This window comes from Pinus tabuliformis, chromosome 5_1 (genome assembly GCF_031772625.1).
Source record: "Pinus tabuliformis cultivar Carrire ecotype Pingquan chromosome 5_1, CPIR1, whole genome shotgun sequence".
Taxonomy (NCBI): domain Eukaryota; kingdom Viridiplantae; phylum Streptophyta; class Pinopsida; order Pinales; family Pinaceae; genus Pinus; species Pinus tabuliformis.
The window spans coordinates 131,512,313-131,532,049 of record NC_142305.1 but is presented as its reverse complement, the minus strand read 5'-3'; the positions used below and the strand labels follow the sequence as shown (position 1 = coordinate 131,532,049).

At 36.4% G+C, this 19,737-nt stretch overlaps 1 pseudogene; it reads right to left on the bottom strand.

Annotated features, from left to right (window-relative positions):
- Positions 1-1,378: 1,378 nt before the first annotated feature.
- LOC149163780 (L-ascorbate oxidase-like) lies at positions 1,379-18,586 on the bottom strand (annotated as a pseudogene).
- Positions 18,587-19,737: the final 1,151 nt, after the last annotated feature.

Here is a 19,737-nt window from a genome sequence, read left to right as displayed (position 1 = left end):
ATTTCAACAAGAGATTTAAAAAATTATTTCAAATGGAAAAATAATATGAGCTATAGTAAAAACAAATGAATAAAAGTAAAAGATGATTAAATCTATTTTATATTCATCCTTGTCGTGAGGATGAACCATATTAGCTGGTTCGAAATGTTACTGATGTGATTAATCCGAAGGACATTTATCTACAATATGGATCACAAAAGTCTGAGATCTAAAACTATTCCGAAGGACATTTATCTACAATATGGATCACAAAAGTCTGAGATCTAAAACTATTTGAAGATCAATGTTAACTAATTTATGTCGATATCAATTTCATCTATATATATATATATAGAAAAAATTGTTAAAATAAAACATTTTACTGTTATATATAAAAAAATATTTAATGTGGGTTTTCAATAAAATATTTTAATAAGAATTAATCTTGACATATACTTAAAACATATTATTAATAAAAAACAATTTTAATTTGTGTGATAAAATGTATGGATATCCATGTGATTTAAAATATTTTAATATAAATTACATATATATTATTGAATGTGGTTGCCCATTATATAATGCCCAATGGTTGCCATTGGTTAAGCCCGTAGTCTAAACAGACCTTTTTTTTTGCTCTGAAAATCATGAATTTCCAACAATAATTCGATAAATTACGGCATGGGTTTTGTAAATCTAAGTTACAGTTGTTAAATTTTAAGATTTTAGGTGTCACAGAGGTTTTTGATGGTGTTGAATCCATTTCTATATTCAAAAACATGATTTAAAGACTACTTGTACCAGATTTACTGAATCTTTTTTCCCATTTCCAATTAAAAATAACCATCAAAACAATTCATTGATACCGAGTCCTTGGTTAAATCACTTAAGGGGAGTCATTCATTGATACTGAGTCCTTGGTTAAATCACTTGAGGGGAGTCATTGATACCCGAGTCATGGGCTTGTGCGTGCTCACAAAACCAATTAGAGAGGCCAGGGCTAATTGGGAGAACCCATTTAAAGTTTCAAGGAAGACGAAGAGGAGCATGACGTGAAGTGACGTAGACATGTGCGAATTGACTTGACAGATCGTGACGAGGAACACAGGAATATGTTGAAAGATTATGCGAGTATTGTTTGATAAGCGCTGGGCAAAAGCCTCCAGCATAATAGAGAGTTTATATCTACTTTAATTTATTAATTTACACATATGAATATATATTTCTGAAAAAAATTTGGGTAAATGTTAAATTGAAAAAATTGTAGTTTGATTTTCATAATCAAGATATATTAAATTTTAAATTTTAATGTATTCTGTTTATTTATAATTTACCTATAAGATATATTAAAAAGAAAATTGAATGAAATTGAATACATGTGCTAGGAGAGATGACCATGTTAATGGCGGCCCAAAAGGGCCTTGCTTTTGCCGCAGCCCATAATCGAAGTCGGCAATTTTCCGATTCTCTGCGCTCCTTCTTCGAATACGACTCCCATTCCCATGGAGAAATGTGCTTCAACGTGACAATGAAAAGCCCACACGCCAGGATTGTTAGCTCTCAACCTCAATGCAGTCCAACCATTCGGAAACACAGGCACTGTATTTCTCAGTGGTGGATTTACCAGATTGAACTTCACTGTATCATTTTGCGCTTCGAATGCCCCGTCGCCATGAGCAAGAACCCAGAAATCTTGGCCAGGGAGATGCCATGGATGAATCTCGCTCGATTTGTTGGTCAACATGTTGGCATTCTGTAAAATTATGTCCACTGTGCTGTTGAATTCCCATCTGTAAATCGGATTCCCGTAGGTTGCGTTTTGATTGGATTGAGGACTCGATATGTTATACGCCTTGTAGTTCTCGTGAGCTGGGAATTGGTCGAAGGACTTCTTTAGCCCGAACTTCACGGCTACCAGAAATTGGGTATCGAGCGGCACATTGGAGATATTGTTGATTGCCCACCGCGTGTAGCCATTGATTTTGTTCTGCGTGTTCAGAAGCGCCACGCGCCTTTGGGATGTGAGGGGAGGACGGATCACGTGCCCTGCTCTTGCCTTGTACAGTTTTGCCTGGTTTTTGGTGTAAGAAGTATCGTTCCAGAGCGGGCCTTTTGGAGGCGTGGAGAGAGGCAGCGTCCAGGTAGGATTTGGAAGGTATCTTAAAATGGCACGCCCTGTTGGCGTCTTGGGTTCACGCCCTCGCACGTTGAGGGCTGCCCAGAAATTTCTGATGCATTCTGATTTGCCGTTATGAGTATTAAATATGTCTCCCCTGAGTATATATAGAGGTCTTTAACAACGAATGGTTCCACGTAGTGGCCGTCCGCCTCAACTACAGTCATGTTATGTCCCTTTCATGTCATCTCACATTTCAGTTTGATGTTTGATTTTGAGAATATTTTAAAATATTTCCAAAATATTTTAGAATTGGATAAAATAAATAATGAATTCAATAAAAGTTAATTTGAAATGGATAAACTGTTAAGTGTGAAGTCAAACTCATGTCGGATTCTAGATCCTTCTACACCCCTATTAGTTTTTAGATCTCCATCTAAATCACATGCAAGATTTTAGATCCTTCTACACTGCCCTTAGTTTGTAGATCTCCATCTAAATCACATGTAGGATTCTTGATCCTTCTTCAGCCTCTATAAATTTGTAATTTCTGTGGCCAAGGATAGCAAGCCAAGGTTCAGGCCTGTTATGTAATGTAAAGTGTTACGTAATGTAAAGTGATTTCTGTTCTCCAGTGATTGTTTTATCTATTCTGTTGTTTCTGATTAAGTAATCTTGTTGTTTCCCCATTTATCTGTCTATGAAATTATTCTTTGCTATTGTCGTTTAAGTCTCCGAGTATAAATTTGTTGTGTGTTATGTATGCTCTGAACTAACAACTGGTATTAGAGCTAGGGTCGAATATCCACTGTGCAAGCCGCTTAGTGCCATCGCCTTACTCTGGCAGCGTTCATTAAAGCGTTGGCTGTTACCTCTGGCGCTATTGAAAGATCTGTCCATCGCCTTACTTTGGCAGCGTTCATTAAAATGTTGGATGTTACCTCTGGAGCTATTGAAGGATCTGTCCAGGGAATCAGAAATCGCTGCAAAGAAGAGAGTCCAGGAAAATGATCTGTTCAGGAAATAACTGAGGAACTAGCTAAGGAACGTTAAGACAGTTGTTGCAAGAAATAAAAAGGCCATGGGCATATGGTGAAACGTGCCATGAAGCCTAAAACGTGGAGTGCGTAAGTGCTTTACGTGGAGTTTGTAATTTTTTTTTTCATCAAGCTTGCACCTATACAAACCAACTTATGTATGTGTGAAATGTGAAAAGGTTAAAACATTGTATATGTTTTTTATATTTATATAATTATATGTTGGAATTTTGAAAAGTATATTTTAAAATGGAGGAATTTTGAAAAGGGTATTTTAAAAGGAGGAAGGTCATTATTACTAAATTTTAAAGTGTCATAATTAAAGTTTTATTTTTAAGTGGAGTTTTTGTTTTTGGGCATCAATATATTGAAAATGGAGACAACAGTGACAGATATGGAGAAGTTGAGCGGGGCTAATTTTGCCCTATGGAAATTACATATGGAGGATATATTGATTTTGAAGGATTAGTATTTGCTGATTGAGGGCACAACAAAGAAACCCTCATCGATGACAAATGAAAAATGGAATAAGCTAGATAAAAAGGCGATTGCAATAATCCACCAATATCTAGCAAAGAATGTGTATTTCAATGTGTCCGGAGAAAAGACAGCTAAAGGATTATGGAAGAAGCTCCATGATCTATATGAGAAGAACACGGCATCAAACAAAGTGTTCTTGATGAAGAATATTTATAATCTCAAAATGAAGGAGGGTGCTTCAGTTGTTAAGCACTTGAATGCTTTTAATATTATTACTAATTAGCTTGTCTCTGTTAAAATCATTTTAGATGGTGAAATTAGAGCTATTTTGCTATTGTGTTCTATGCCAGACAACTGGGAAAATTTAATTGTAGCTATGAGCACTTCAACAACTGCAGGAACCCTGAAGCTTGATGATGTCAGCAGAAGTTTAATGAATGAGGAACTGCAACGCAAGTCAATTGCGGAAAACTAGGGAGGAGAAGCTCTAGCTCTAGCTGATCGTGGTAGGAGGATGGATCGAGGCCGGCAAGGGCGATCAAGATCGAGAGGCCAATCAAAATCAAGGAGAGGAAGGATCATCTACTTTCATTGTGGCAAACCCGAGCACATAAAGAAAGAATGTTGATTTTGGAAGAAAAGGCAAAAGGATTAGAGACCATCTAATACAAATCACAAGTCATCCAACACAAATGAAGGTGAGACTACTGGTGTAGCCACAGATGGTGATTTGTTGTTTACTGTTTCAGTAGAGGATGCATGTGTATATACATCTAGCAGTAGCTTTGATTGGATCCTTGACTCTAGGGCATCTCACCATGTAACCCCATGCAAAGATAGTTTTGTTTCATATAATCCTGGTGATTATGGTAGAGTGCATTTGGGATATAATCATTTTTGCAGTATTGTTGGAGTGGAAGATGTCCAAATCAAGATGAAAGATGGACAAGATATATTGTTGAAACAAGTTAGGCATGTACTAGAAATAAGCATGAGTTTAATCTCTTTGGGATGTCTGGATGATGAAGGCTATTCCACAAGCTTTGGAAAAGGAGGCTGAAAAATTAGCAAAGGAAAATTGGTCGTGGCCAAAGGACCCAAGATAGGAACATTATACACATTGAAGGCACTGATAGGAAAATCAGATTTTGCTGTTGTCATAAAAGAAGGAAATTCAGCAGATCTGTGGCATAAGCGTTTGGGTCACATGAGCAAGAAGGGCTTAAAAATCCTTGTTCGTAAAATTTTATTGCCAGGTTTTAAATCCTACAATCTTGATCTTTTTTAGCATTGTATATATGGTAGACAAAGAAGGGTTTCATTCCTTAGAGGTGGCCATGACAGAAACAAAAATGTGTTAGAATTGGTACACTCAGATGTGTTTGGGTCTGTTAACATCAAATCATTAGGAGGAGCATCATATTTTGTAACATTATAGATGATGCATCCAGAAATGTTTGGTCATATCTTATGAAAAGTAAAAGTGAAGTGTTTGGAATATTTCAAAAATTTCATGTTGTTGTTAAAAGAGAGACTAACAAATTGCTCAAATGTTTAAGAACAGATAATGGTGGAGAATATTGCTCAAATGCATTTAAGGAATATTGTAACAGGTTTGGCATAAAGCATGAGAAGACTGTGCCTGGTACTCCTCAACAGAATGGTGTCACAGAAAAGATGAATTGCACCATTATGGAAAAAGTGTGAAGTATGTTATCCAATTCTGGTTTGGAGAAGAATTTTTGGGCTGAAGCAGTCAAGACCGCTTGCTACCTCATAAATAGATCTCCAACTACAGCGTTGGATGGCAGTAACTCTGAAGAAGTTTGGATTGGTAAGAATTTGAATTATTCTCACTTGAAAATCTTTGGATGTGAAGCATTTGTACATATTCCCAAAGAAAACAGAACTAAGCTAGATGATAAATCTATGAAATGCATTTTTTTGGGATATGCGGATGAAGAATTTGGTTATCGTCTATGGGATCCAGTCAAACATAAAATTATTAGAAGCGGGAATGTTATATTTATTGAGTCAAAAATGTTCAAGAGGACTGTAGGTGAGTTGGAGGTCAAGAAGGTTATCGACAGGTTTGATGACTAGCAGGAAAACATACCACCAATACAAGAAAATGAATAGCAAATTCAAGAGCATGAAGAACAACAAGTGGAAAATGATGAACAAGAAGAAGAAGGAATCTTGCAGGAACCTTTACAGGAGATTCAACCTGATAATGCACCACCACAGTTGGTTCGCAAATCTTCTAGGCTTCGTAAGCCTTCACAAAGGTATCCTCCTTCAAACTATATTTTGTTGATTGATGAAGGTGAGCCTAATTGTTTTCAAGAAGCCTGTAAAGTTGAGCACAGTGAAGAATGGAAGAAAGCAATGGAAGAAGAAATGAACTCTTCGCTGAAAAATAAAACGTGGGAGTTGGTAAACCTCCTAAAAGGTAGAAAGGCTCTAAAAAAAATGGGTTTACAAGAGTAAGCATGAAGGCGACGAAAAGAAGGAGAGGTATAAAGCAAGGCTGGTGGTGAAAGGTTTTGCCCAAAAAGAAGGTATTGACTTCACTGAAATTTTCTCACCTGTTGTTAAAATGTCATCCATTAGAGTCATTCTTGGTCTAGTTTCTGCTTTAGACTTAGAATGTGAACAGTTAGATGTAAAAACTACTTTCCTTCATGGTGAATTGAAGGAAGAAATTTAAATGGAGCAGCGAGAAGGCTTCATAGAAAAAGGCAAAGAATGTCTTGGTTGTAGGTTGAAGAAGAGTCTCCATGGGTTGAAACAGGCACCTTGACAATGGTACAAGAAATTTGATTCATTCATGTTGAAACATGTTTTTCAGAGGTTGGAAGCTGACCATTATGTCTATATCAAGAGGTATGATCAAGGAAAGTATATCATATTATTGTTATATGTGGATGACATGTTGATTGTTGGACATGATAAGAATAAGATCAATAGATTGAAAAAATATTTGGGTAGCAAATTTGCAATGAATGATTTGGGACCAACACAACAGATATTGGGCATGCGGATTATGCGTGACAGGAAAAACAAAAGGTTGTGGCTATCACAAGAAAAATATATCAAGAAGGTGCTTGATAGGTTTAATATGAAGGATGCCCAGCCAGTTGGTACACCCCTTGCAGCCCACTTCAAGCTGAGTACTGAATTATGTCCTAGGGATGACAAGGAGAAAGAAGAGATGAACAAGATTCCTTATGCTTCAGCAGTTGGTAGCTTGATGTATGCCATGGTATGCACACGACCAGACATTGCATATTTAGTGGAAGTAGTGAGTAGGTTCCTTGCTAATCCAGGAAAACAACATTGGCAAGTAGTAAAATGGATTTTGAGGTATCTCAAGGGTACTATTCATTATTGTTTATGTTTTGGTCATGATGAGACTGTGCTTGAAGGATTTACAGATGCGGATATGGGTGGAGATATGGACACTCGAAAGTCCACTACAGGTTATTTGTATACATTTGCAGGTGCAGTAGTATCTTGGGTGTCAAGGCTACAAAGAATAGTAGCCCTCTCTACAACAGAAGCAGAGTACATAGCTGCAACAGAAGCTTGTAAAGAGATGTTGTGGATATAGCGATTCCTAGGAGAGATAGGAATAAATCAAGACAAGTATGTGCTATATTGTGATAGTCAGAGTGCCATTCACTTGGCGAAAAACCCAGCATTTCATTCAAAAACCAAGCACATTGACTTAAGGTACCATTGGATCCGACATGTGTTGGAGGAAGAACAGTTATCCTTGGAAAAGATCCATATATATAGGAACCCTGTTGATATGCTCACTAAGATTCTACCACGAAATAAACAAGAGTTATGTAGAGGCATGGTAGGACTCAGTGTGACTTGATTCATGACTCTTATTTGGCTTCAAGTGGGAGAATGTTAAGTGTGAAGCCAAATTCATGCAGGATTCTAGATCCTTCTACACTGCCATTAGTTTCTAGATCTCCATCTAAATCACATGCAGGATTCTAGATCCTTCTACACTGCCATTAGTTTCTAGATCTCCATCTAAATCACATGCAGGATTCTAGATCCTTCTTCAGCCTCTATAAATTTGTAATTTCTCTGGCCAAGGAAAGCAAGCCAAGGTCCAGGCATGTTACGTAATGCAAAGTGATTTATGTTCTCCAGTGATTGTTTTATCTATTCCACTATTTTTGATTGAGTAATCTTGTTGTTTCTCCATTTGTCTGTCTCTGAAATTATTCTTTGCTATTGTCGTCTAAGTCTCTGAGTATAAATCTGTTGTGTGTTATGTATGCTCTGAACTAACATATACCTCAAGTGGGAAATTGAATGACGATAAGGAAGCCACACTAGTAATCTGCAGGCGATATGTGTGTCCGACGAATACAGATAAAATGTAAGGAATAGAACATTCAGGATTTGTAGAGTTGCAGATACTGCCCATTCCTGCTGAATTGTTTGTAGATTTCACGAGCAAGCAATTATAGGATCCATGCCCCCCAATAAGCAACGACAACCCGCAACATAATCCACTAAATCAGTATTACTCCATAAGGGAGAAGGGGTGATACAAAATAAAAATTATATATATATATATATATATATATATATATATATATATATATATATGATCTATCAAATTTTGAAAGGATCAAATTTTTAAATGTGTAATTTTTTTCTCAAATTTTGTATTCAAAAAAGAAATTTGTACTTTAAGGGATTTGATCCCTCAAGATACTTGATAGATTCCTAGTTAAAATGGATGTGAGTTCATAAATACGATATTTAAATAAAGCAAAATAAAAGAATTAAATACAAATAATATATATTTTTGTAAGCTTGGGAGGATTACATCTTCATCATGTCCAATATATCAAACCTATCGGGTAGGGAATTGAAATGGTAACTTCACATCAAGGGGTAGGGAATTGAAATGGTGACTTCACATCAAGGAGTGTCTTAAGAGACTCACTCACCCTCTATCCATGACCCCATGGACTAAAGACAAATAATATTAAAAGAATTAATGAAAGTAATTTTTAAAGTTCATTTTTTATTTTAAAATTTTGAGGTTTTGGAAATGATGTTAAATAATGTGAATAATTTTATGATGCAAACAAATATATTCATATAATTATAGATTATATATTTATTTTTAATAATTTTTACCTTTATATTTTTATTTAATTGTATTGAGAGGTATTTTATTTAAACATTTCACTTCGATAAATAGAGATAAAATGACAACGATAAAAATAAAATGATATGTGTGTGAAAGAAACTAGTCTAGATTCATGATTCATCTTAAATTTGGATTTATCAATCACGAAAGAGATCAAATTTATGCAGGTGCAAATCTTTCTTTAAATTTTGCACTAAAAAAAAAATTAACCTTGAAAGATTTGATGCCTTTTGTTGCTTGATAAATCCAGAATTAAAATATATCTAAATTAATAAATATGATATTTAAATAAAATGAAAAAAATTAAATACAATTAATATGAAAAGAACTAATCAAAATAATTTTTAAAATTTATCCCTCTCATCTCTTAGAAAGGTGGTCTTTTTAGCCAATAAAATAAACCAATTATACTAACTCTCAACCCTACTTTGTTTTTGTTTTTTTTTTTTTTTATTAAATATTTAAATGTTAAAAATAAATATAAAATTTTGACATATATATAATCTCAAATCAGTAATAATTAGTGAAATACAAATAATATTTACAGTAATGAATTAAAAGCTATTTCCTTAATTTTTAAATAAAGTCTATTAAGTTGTAATTGGAAAATATTAACCTAAATCATTGAAATTGAAAATGAGATTTGAAATTTTAAAGGCATTTTTAATTAAAATGATTTATATAAAGAAATTATTATAAATTATTTAAAGTAATACTATGATAAGTTTGTATCAAAACATTGTTGTCAAATTATGAATATGGCAGGATAGTAGAAATAGTCCAGAGATATAATCTATTGTTTTTGTTGTTGGAAAGAATCAAGTTGTGTCTATCTTACTTTATTTTTTTTATATAGATATAATTTTTATTTTTTTTACATTGATTATATTATTATGACAATTAATTACTATGATATTTATCGATAACTAGACATTTTCAACCATTCTTTGCTTTAGTATATATATATATATATGTCTATTTACATTAACAAAACAAAAATTATGATCATTAAATGTAAAAATATCATTTACAATAATTTTATATATGATCACAATTTTGAGAAAATAACTTCATAGAAATATTTTGTAGTCAATTTTGAGAAAGTGACCATGGTAGAAATACTTCCCAGGCTGCACCATATAATTACACTACACATCATGAATCCCACTGTGATATGAGTGATGAAAATATAAACCCTACTCTGTCCACTACAAATTTGTAGACGAAAGTCTCTCCTGGCATGATGGGACACTGTGTAACTCCACCCGTTCCATCACTCCATGGTGTTGGGCGCTGTCAATAGAAAAAATGTTAATAAATATATTTTCATAAAATCATGCATTAAGTCAATCATGGGTGCAGTACACTATACACTAGTCCAATTATTCACGTAGCTGTCAATAAAAAAAATGTTAATAAATATATTTTCATAAAATCATGCATTAAGTCAATCATGGGTTCAGTACACTATACACTAGTCCAATTATTCACGTAGTATATGTACTTAATATTTGCGGCCCAAAAAATTATGCAGAGAGATGAAAGATCATGGATACCTGCCGGATACCGTGCCAGTGAAAAACAACGTTCTCAGTTTCCATTTGATTAGTGAGTTGAACGTGGATGGTGTCCCCCACCTGCGCCTTGATGGTTGGGCCTGGAAATTGGCCATTGATGGTAATCACCAATTTCTCATAACAATCAGGGGATTTATATTCATATCTCGCATTCCATCTATAACGGTGAATTCTTGCTTTTGCAAATGACGGTACCAGCACTAGCGAAAGAAATAAGAGGCACCAAATACACATTCCATGTCGTCCCCAATTCATTTTCTAGTCCACTGAGCTGCAACGAATATTAGGATGACTTTCTAACCATTGCAGTACGTCTGCAACCCTAAAAAATGATTTTCGAGAAGTTGAAAGATGTGTAATATATAGAGTCACTATGTGAACGAGAGAAATGATTTTCTAATGTGTAGAGGAGAGTAACAACGAAGAAAATATCGCATGAGAAACTTGCAGGGCACTCAATTCAATTCAGAAGCCTCTGCAAAAATACAACCACACAAAGTCATTGGAAGTCTCTGTCGAGGATTGCTACGTGTAAGATCGTAGCATTAACACAAAAATCCAAAAATGTGTGATAAATGTCGAGACTCGAAGAATATTTCAACCACCTGCTCTTTGAAGACCAAAATCTGTGATGAAATTGAAGGCTGGAAATTTCGTTGAAACATCTCGCAGAAAAGTACCTTTGAGTAAACCTAAGGACGCCAAAGTGATGAAGTGGTTGGGTTGGAAGTATCTTTGTTCTTTTTTGGAGTGGTCCAAAAAAACGAATATCGACTTTGGGGAATGGGATAGGGATATCTTGGGAAACATAAAATATCAGTATTCATTAGGCAATCAAATACATCTTGTGATTATCTATATATATACAATAATGTTGTAAATTTTATATGAGAGATATGTATATTGTAAATATATTATCCATATTTGCTAACCTGAGTGGAAGGATTTCATTCTTTCGAGTAACTTGAATTGACCAACACATATATAACTTATCTCAAAAATGACACAAAATTCACACGTCATGGTCTTCCAGAATAATTCAAACAAGTTAGTTGCTATATACTAAGAACGAATAACGCATTAAAAGTAACTTGTTTTCAAACCTGCTTTTCTGTAACGCCATTGTCGAGAGTAGATATTGAACATTTCATTCTTTTGGCTTTACTCCAGACACCAGGCACCATTTTTGAAAAACCAGTTACTCCAGACACCAGGCACCATTTTTGAAAAACCAGTTTTTCACAACACCATATTCCACACTATTTATTTTACACTGTTAAAAAATAATAACACCATGGTCCACACTATTTATTAACATTGTTCAAAAAAAATGTTAAAGGTCATTCCACTTTTTATACCCTCCGTTGATTGCACTGTGAAGACATGTTTGCGTTTTATTCTTTCAATTGATATATCTATATATATAATTTTAACTCAATTTTTTTTATTTTTTATTTTTTTAAATATTTATTTATATGCATTGATTTTAACTAAGTTTTATTTTTTTTATATATTTATTTATATGTATTTTATTTTTTATATATTTATTTATATGCATTTTTTATTAGGAAAAAAGTTTTATAACTTTTGAACAAAAATACATATAAAGTATTAAACCTAATAAATTTGTTCGTTTCTTTTTCTTATTATAATTAAAAATAAAATAAATTTTGTATTCCATCTTTTCTAACAAAATTAAAAAACCATATTTCTAAATATTATTTTAAAAATAAACTTACCTTTTTTTGTTCATTACATATACAAAAGGTTAGAAAGTATTTATTTTTTAGTTGTGGTTAAAACAAAAATATATAATAATTATTTGTTTCTTATATGACAAACTAAAAGAGAGAATAAAAGCTAAAAGAGGTACTCCATGACTTCCATTTTCTAGCCTTCTCCATGTTCATATATATCAAAGGACCCAACTCACAATTGGAGAGCTTTTTGGAAAGATCTTAGCTTTCTAATTCTTTTCTTTACAAATGTGACTGAAGGAAAGCCATTGAAAAGAAGAGATCAAGGCTCTTAATGTGAAAATTAAAACATTTAAACAAATTCTTTTTCGAGGGCACAGTCAATAATTAATTTTGAATAGGTGTTGTCTAATTATTATACATTTTGGAGTTTTTGGTTGCAATTTGTTTTGGTCAAAATATTTGATCTTTGTTATTTAAAATCAATTTTTTATTGCAGATATGGATTCAGAACCCTGAAAACCGATTGATACTTGGATTTTGTAGAGTTTACAACTCAAACTTGTGATTCTAACAAATCTCTGTCGGATTCTATACAAATTTGACTAGAATATATACCTTAAAAACTCCAAAACTAGACTTTTAAATCACCCATTATCTTGGATTTTCTAATTTCCATCTTCCTAGAGAAATGTAAAAGGGCCCATAGCCCAACAAACTTTATCATTTGTCTCTCTACCAATATGAAAATAATAAGTATGATTTATATAGAACACCATCCAAACCCAGATTTGATGGTATGAGATTTCACGTTCAGGGCTGTGAGGTGAGAAATTACCAAATTTAGAATTGTGAGTAGGGGAGAGGGAGTGAATGTTACTTCCTTGACCAAAAAATGGATGAGTGGGATCTGTGGGACAATCAGCCATAAACTACTGGCGGCCCTCCTTCTAGCACCAGAAATGTTAACAATGTTGGATCCACTAACATTCCAGTGCTCTCCCCAATATGAGGTCCCAATTACACCTCACACCATTTGGTGTAGGATTCCCATCTGGTATCATGGCCCAATTGCCATATACTTAGAGATTTGTCTCAGCTCTTGTTGTTCAACATGAGAGTGTTACACCAGTACCTTCAAAAAGTAAGGTGAGTATGCCTCGTGAGTGTGCAACATAACTTTGTGTAGGTTATCTTACTACAAAAGGGGGAAAGAGTGAGCCTCTAAGTGAGAGGTAATAGTACCACCCAGGAAGAGACATACACGAACCAAGAAGGTTTGTCCACATCCAGCGGAATAGTCCATAATGGATGTGGCAGTCATTAAAACCAAAGTACATGGAAAGATCTGTCCACCATCCAGCTGAATAGTCCACAACGGATGTGACGGTCACTACAAGCAGTAAGCGAGAAAGGTATTTCTAGTATTTTGTGGAGTAGTCCACAAGGATGAGACAATCATGCTAACTAATACATCACATTTCCAACAAGGCAAGCACTAAAACAACTGAAATAGTTCAACTATCTTAGTACATGTGAAACAAATATGAATTACAAATGCTCAAAGAATAATCTTACAAACATCCACAAGGCATGCATGGAAACGTGCTGGCCTAAACAAGCTTCTATATTAAGAACAATTTCCAAGACACATATTTACATCATACATCACTAGGCCCAGTAGTGGGACATTGGAGCCATTCCTTTCTTCTCAAAGAACTGACTGAAACTATCTATGCTTTGTGGGAGGAGCCAAGGTGAAAAGTCCTTTCTCATACAATTGGGGGGGGCGAATGCTTGGCCCTTGTGGCTCTTGGACTACCCTCATGACTGTTCAACTTCCTATGAATTTTCAACTAACATGACTCTTCATCTTCATGTGTGTCCATTGGACTTCCACTTTACATTACATTCAATTTACAATAGATATGTCCCATAATAGTGATGTGGCCTTTGACAACTCATGACACGACTTGACATGAAAATACTGACATGGACTAGCTTGTTGAGGTGGCAATGTCAAGCCGATTCTGCTGAGTGATAGATATGTTCTTGGATGTGCTTTCTCTTATCCTCCACATAACTTGATGATCCAGGGACTTCAATGATCTTTCGTCTTGAGAGGTGGTTGCATGCATGTGTTCCCTTTTCTTGTTCTTGATAAATTTCTTTATCCATCCAGCTGTAAGAGATTCTTCTAACATGTTTGCTCCTTCCTCATCTTCTTCATTGTCTACCATGATTTAGTAGTGTACTTGTTCCTACAATTCACTCATGACGAGACGGCATGAAATCCAAAAACCTCCTAGTCTAATATGATGCATTCTTATCCATGGGTTGGGCCCGAGACAAGTAATAAGTTATGAAATAGGGCCCAATAACCTCACATTGTGCAACTCCAGGTGGTAGGGAGGGAGACTGGTTACTGAGACTGTGCATATCGTAGCTCAAGCTTGGCTGAGGAATGCTTGGCCACAATCTTCATTGCCGAAAAAAATTGCGCAGAGGCCATTGGGAGACAGGATTGTGTAGTTGAGACCATCAATGGCTACTGCAAGGTGGAATCCTGGGAGACAGGTCTACGCAGTTTTCAAAGGCAAGGAAGGACTGGGCAACAGAGGGACCTGGGAGGACAGATCTGTGCAATCCTTGGGATCAGTGAGTCCCGACTAAGGGAGGACACTAGGAGACATTTTTGCACAGTTCTGGGAGGCAAGGCTAGCTAGGGTATATGCGCATTGCAAGGTTCCAGTAAGTAGAGAGGAATCTTGATGATTGATCTTACGAAATACACAGTTTAGGTCACGCTGGGAGAAGTTACTGCGCAATTCTAGGGAGGAAGGTAATCTACTCAGCTCTGGAATTCTGTAGTGCAACTATCTCGAGGGATAGTGACAGTGCACTATGCAGTTTCTGGTAGCAGGATTGCATCATTGAGGGCTAAGACTACACATTTCGCAGTTCAATCAGGGTCCGGGGAAAGAGAGTTTCCGAGGCGGGAGAATTTTCAGAAAAATGGTTAAGTGTTGGAGGAATGAAAACTTGTGAGGAACTTGTAATTGTGATCACACACTTAGAATAATTTGATGACATGACAACATAGACCACCAAAATAACAAGACAAAGAATTACCCTCTGTGAGATTGTCTAGAGCAAAAAGTGACAAGTGCGACACTTGAGATAGACCCTAAGACGACCATGAAGACACTTGTTCGACAGTTCTTAAAACTTTGTGTATGAGTGTGATTAATGTTTACATAGCTAGGACAACTCGAAAACACAAAGAAAAACCTTCAAAAATCCCAGAAAAGAACCGTACGCATAGTACAACAATCAAACATGCCAAAATGTGAGAGTTGACCAAACAATAAAAAGGGCTGAAAAGACTCTAAGAGAGCTCATGAAATGAAATCAAGTGTTCACAACCATAAAGGGAAAGATCAAGGAAGGATCCATAATTTGAGTGCAAGATAAAATTTTGGAGGGTGTTGCAGTCGCTACAACAGTACTCTATGATACCATGATAGGATGATGAACAAGGAGATGGAGAAGTAGAGCATGTGAGAAGACACCTTTGTAGCTGAATATGCAAGCATGTCAATCAAAAGAAAGCAAAGGGACTCCAGTTTGTGACCACTGCTCAAGATCAGATATCACTGAAAACTCCTCATCTCTAATCCATATGGAGGTGGAGAAAAGAGCATTCCCAAGAAGAAACATAGAAATAAGCAGCAAGAATGACTTGACATTGCAATGTCATCATGCAATCCATGTCATCAGTCTCATGTCACATCATGAGTCGCCATGGGCCACATAACTTTTGTGGAATATGTAAATTCTTATTCAAAATGTATTGTAAAGTGGAAGTCCAAAGGGCATGTACAAAATATGAAGAGTCATATAAAGTCGAAAATTCATAGGAAGTAAAATAGTAATGAGGGTAGTCAAAGAGTCACAAGGGCGGTGAAGCATCACCCCATTGGTTATATATACACCCCCACTGTATGAGCAAAGGAATTTTCACCTTGGCTTCTCCTATAGGGCATCAGAGAGACAAGCTACTTCTTTTAGGGAGCAAGTAGTGGCTCCAACTCTCCACTATTAGAGTTTGTGGTGTTCGTTGTATACATGTGTCTTGGGACTTTTATTTAATATCTAAATCCTGATGGCCAACACATTCTTCATGCATGGATTATTAATGTTTGTAAGAATATTCTGTGAATGTTTATGATTCATGTTTGTTTTCACCTGAGTTAACATAGTTGAACTATTTCGGTTATTTTATTGCTTATCATATTGAGAATTTGTTGTAATAGTTGTAATATCCGTCGCTTGTTTGTAGACTATTCCACTGGATGTTAGACATATATCTCTTGTTTGTGTGTGTTTCTACTAGAGTGGTACTATTACCTCTCTCTTAGAGGCTCACTTTATTTTCCCTCTGTAGTAGAAGAACCTTACTACGCCTAAAATAGAAAACTCACTAGACACACTTACTTTATTTTCAAAGGCACACATGTGTTCCTCTCTCTTGCTGACAATTAGAGCCAAGACAAATATTTAAGAAAATAGTAATTGGTCTGTATTCTGAATCGGGCTCCTATCACAAACCGCATGATGTCTAATGGGGACCACATATCAGGGAGACCCCTTGAATGTTGGCAGGTCTCGCACTATCAATTTTTCTGGCGCTAGAAGTAGGGTAGCCTAATTTTTATGGTTGATAAACTCACCCACCTTCATCATACTTCTTTCGTTCAAGTAAACACTATTCTGAGCAACTCCCCTATTCATATTCTTGAATTTGGTGAATATTCTCAGCCCGATCTTGAACAAATTTGTGAAATCCCTTATGAGCACATCTAGGCCATATGGCCTATAAACCATACGTTTGCAAAGGCTATCAGGCTTACTCTTGGAGAACACAATCTACCTTATTTTCCAAAGAAGAACACAACCAATCCTACCAGGATAGTGGTCTAGACAGTTGAAGATCAGGTTCTCACTAGCCTTGAAGAGTTATAAGAGATTGTAGAAAGCACGAAGAAACTAGAGAAACCTCTATCTTTTAATGAAGATGATGCAGAAAATTTTGTACTGTTAGGTCCCTATAATACGTGTAGTCCCCTTATTGTAATTGTTAGTATATCCCCTTTATTGTTATTGTTGTGTCCCCCCCATATTACTATTGTTGTGCCCCATAGAAGCCCACTATTGTAATTCTTGTGCCCTTACATTATTATTGTTATATAGGTGTTGTAGCGATTGCAACACCCTCCAAAATTTTGGGCTACATCCAAATTTGAAGCCTTCCTTGGGTTTTTCCTTGATGTTTTCAAGTGCTCGAGCTCATCCCATGAGATCATGTTAAGTCATTTCATCCTCCTCGCTTGACCGTTCATCAGACACATTTTTACATGTTCGTTACAATGTCATGCTTGTAGACATGTTCTGGCTATGCACAAAGTCTGGATTCATGTGTACAAGTTATATTCGTTATGTAAGAAATTGTCGCACTCACACACAAAGTAATATGCAATGTTGTGTAAGTGTTGTTGCAGTCGTTCAATGATATATCACGAGTGTCGTGCTTGTCACCCACAGCCATTGGTCATTCACGTTGAATGTATGTTGTCTTGATGGTTCAAGGTGTCTTGTTGTCGAGTCATGTTGAGTGTGTGTTCGCAAGGTCATGTATGCACAAGTCCACTCGCTCACACACTTAGTCATTTTGTTGAACCATTGTCAACCGGACCTCCATTGAGATGCATTGCGCAGTCTTAGCCATTAGTGATCATGTATTGCTACCCAGAATTGTGCATAGGTTGAGGCTTCCTCCTAAGCAGTCTGCACTACGCAATCCTAGAATCGACCCGACTGACTGCCACCCAGAACAACACAAAAGTTGCTCAGCAAGTCATCTCAATCTGCACTGCCCACAAGAAAATATATCAAGCCTCCAACTGGTCAACTAGAGAGTTTGACTGCGTAGTGACCCCTTGCTTCACTCCTCCAAGAAATTGTGAAGAAGTTACCAAACATTCCCGCTTCCACTGACTAAATAAATTGCATAGACTTGAAGGATAGGAACCCATTGCCTGTCACTGTACTGTCCTCGAAATTTACACAATTTTGTAATCCAATCACCCTGTCAGTTGGCCTACTTCTCCTCCTAAAAACTACATACTTTTGATGCGTTGTCTCCTAGCTACCCAGCATCCCGCTCAACCCAGAAACTATGCAGGGATGTCCTGCAGGCCATCCTCCCACCTCTGTACATTTTTGGCCAGTAATCTCCCGCAACCCGCTGGCAGCTTCCCCAGAGAATTGACATAGTTTTCACTATCAGTGTCCTCCCTGCTGCCTGCACTACCTCCCCTTGAAAAATTGGCAGATCTATCCTCTAGCCGAGCCAAATCCCGCAGAAAGTCACTGCTAATCCGGACTGCCCATCTCATCCTCCGAGTGACCTTTGTGCAATTTTCCTTGATAGTTCCCGAAGCTCGCATCCTAGCCTGAAATGTACTCTGCGCAGTTTCAAAGCCTTGCCTCCTCTCTCAGTCACTTGCACCTGAAAGTGAATGATAATGAATCATGGTATACTAGGATATTTCTAGATTTGATGTTGTCTCATCATGAGTTATTGCAGGGACATGTACATGGATGAGACATGACGCGACGACGAATGGGATGAATAAGGAGCACATGCTAGGAGAGTTCTTCGGGAATGGATGAACACATGGATCATGCCAAGTACAAGCAAAGGAGAGACATGCACGTTCAACATCAAGTGAACACCAAGACCATCGAAGACTCTACACACCTTTCCATGCGGAGATGAAGGTATGATACACCAACGTCACATTCATCACTCAACAACACTGTAGCTCAACATGGACACCACCAACAACATGAACATACAAGCACTGTTGTGTCAAGTCATGTCATGAGTCAACTCATCCACATCAGTACTATGGGCCATACTGTTGTAATCAATGTAATGTAACTTAGAAGTCCAAGTAACCCACATGTAAATTTGAAGAGTCATGTAAGTCAAATAGTCACGATGGAACTCGAACAGTCACAAGTGTCATATTCATCCTTGGCTATATATACCCCTCATTTGTACATGCAAAGGACATTTCACCTTTTCTCCTCCCACATAGCCTTGAGTGTCTGTAGTCTTTTCTTTGAGGAGCAAGCAATGGCTCCAATGCCCCGCTATCGGGGTTAGTGATGTATGGTGTACTAATGTGTCTTGGAACTTTTTCTTAATTCAGAAGCTTGATAATAGGCCAGCACGTTTTCACACATGTATTGTATTCGTTTGTAAGACTATTCTTTGGATGCTTGTAATGCATGTTTCTTTAACTTGTATTAAGACAGTTGAAAAATTTTAGTTGTTCTAATACATATGCTTTCGAAAATGTGTTTTATAATTTGTAAACAATGTCTCGCCCGTGTGGACTATTCCACCGGACACTCGACATAACCATTCTCATAAAATTGTTATAATGACCATCACACTCGTGTGGACTATTCCGTTGGGTGGTGTACATGCTATCCATTCACTGTGTGTTTGTGACTGCCGCATCCGTGTGGACTACTCCGCCGGAAGCTGCACACGTCATGTTGTGTTGTGTGTCTCTAATAGAGTTGG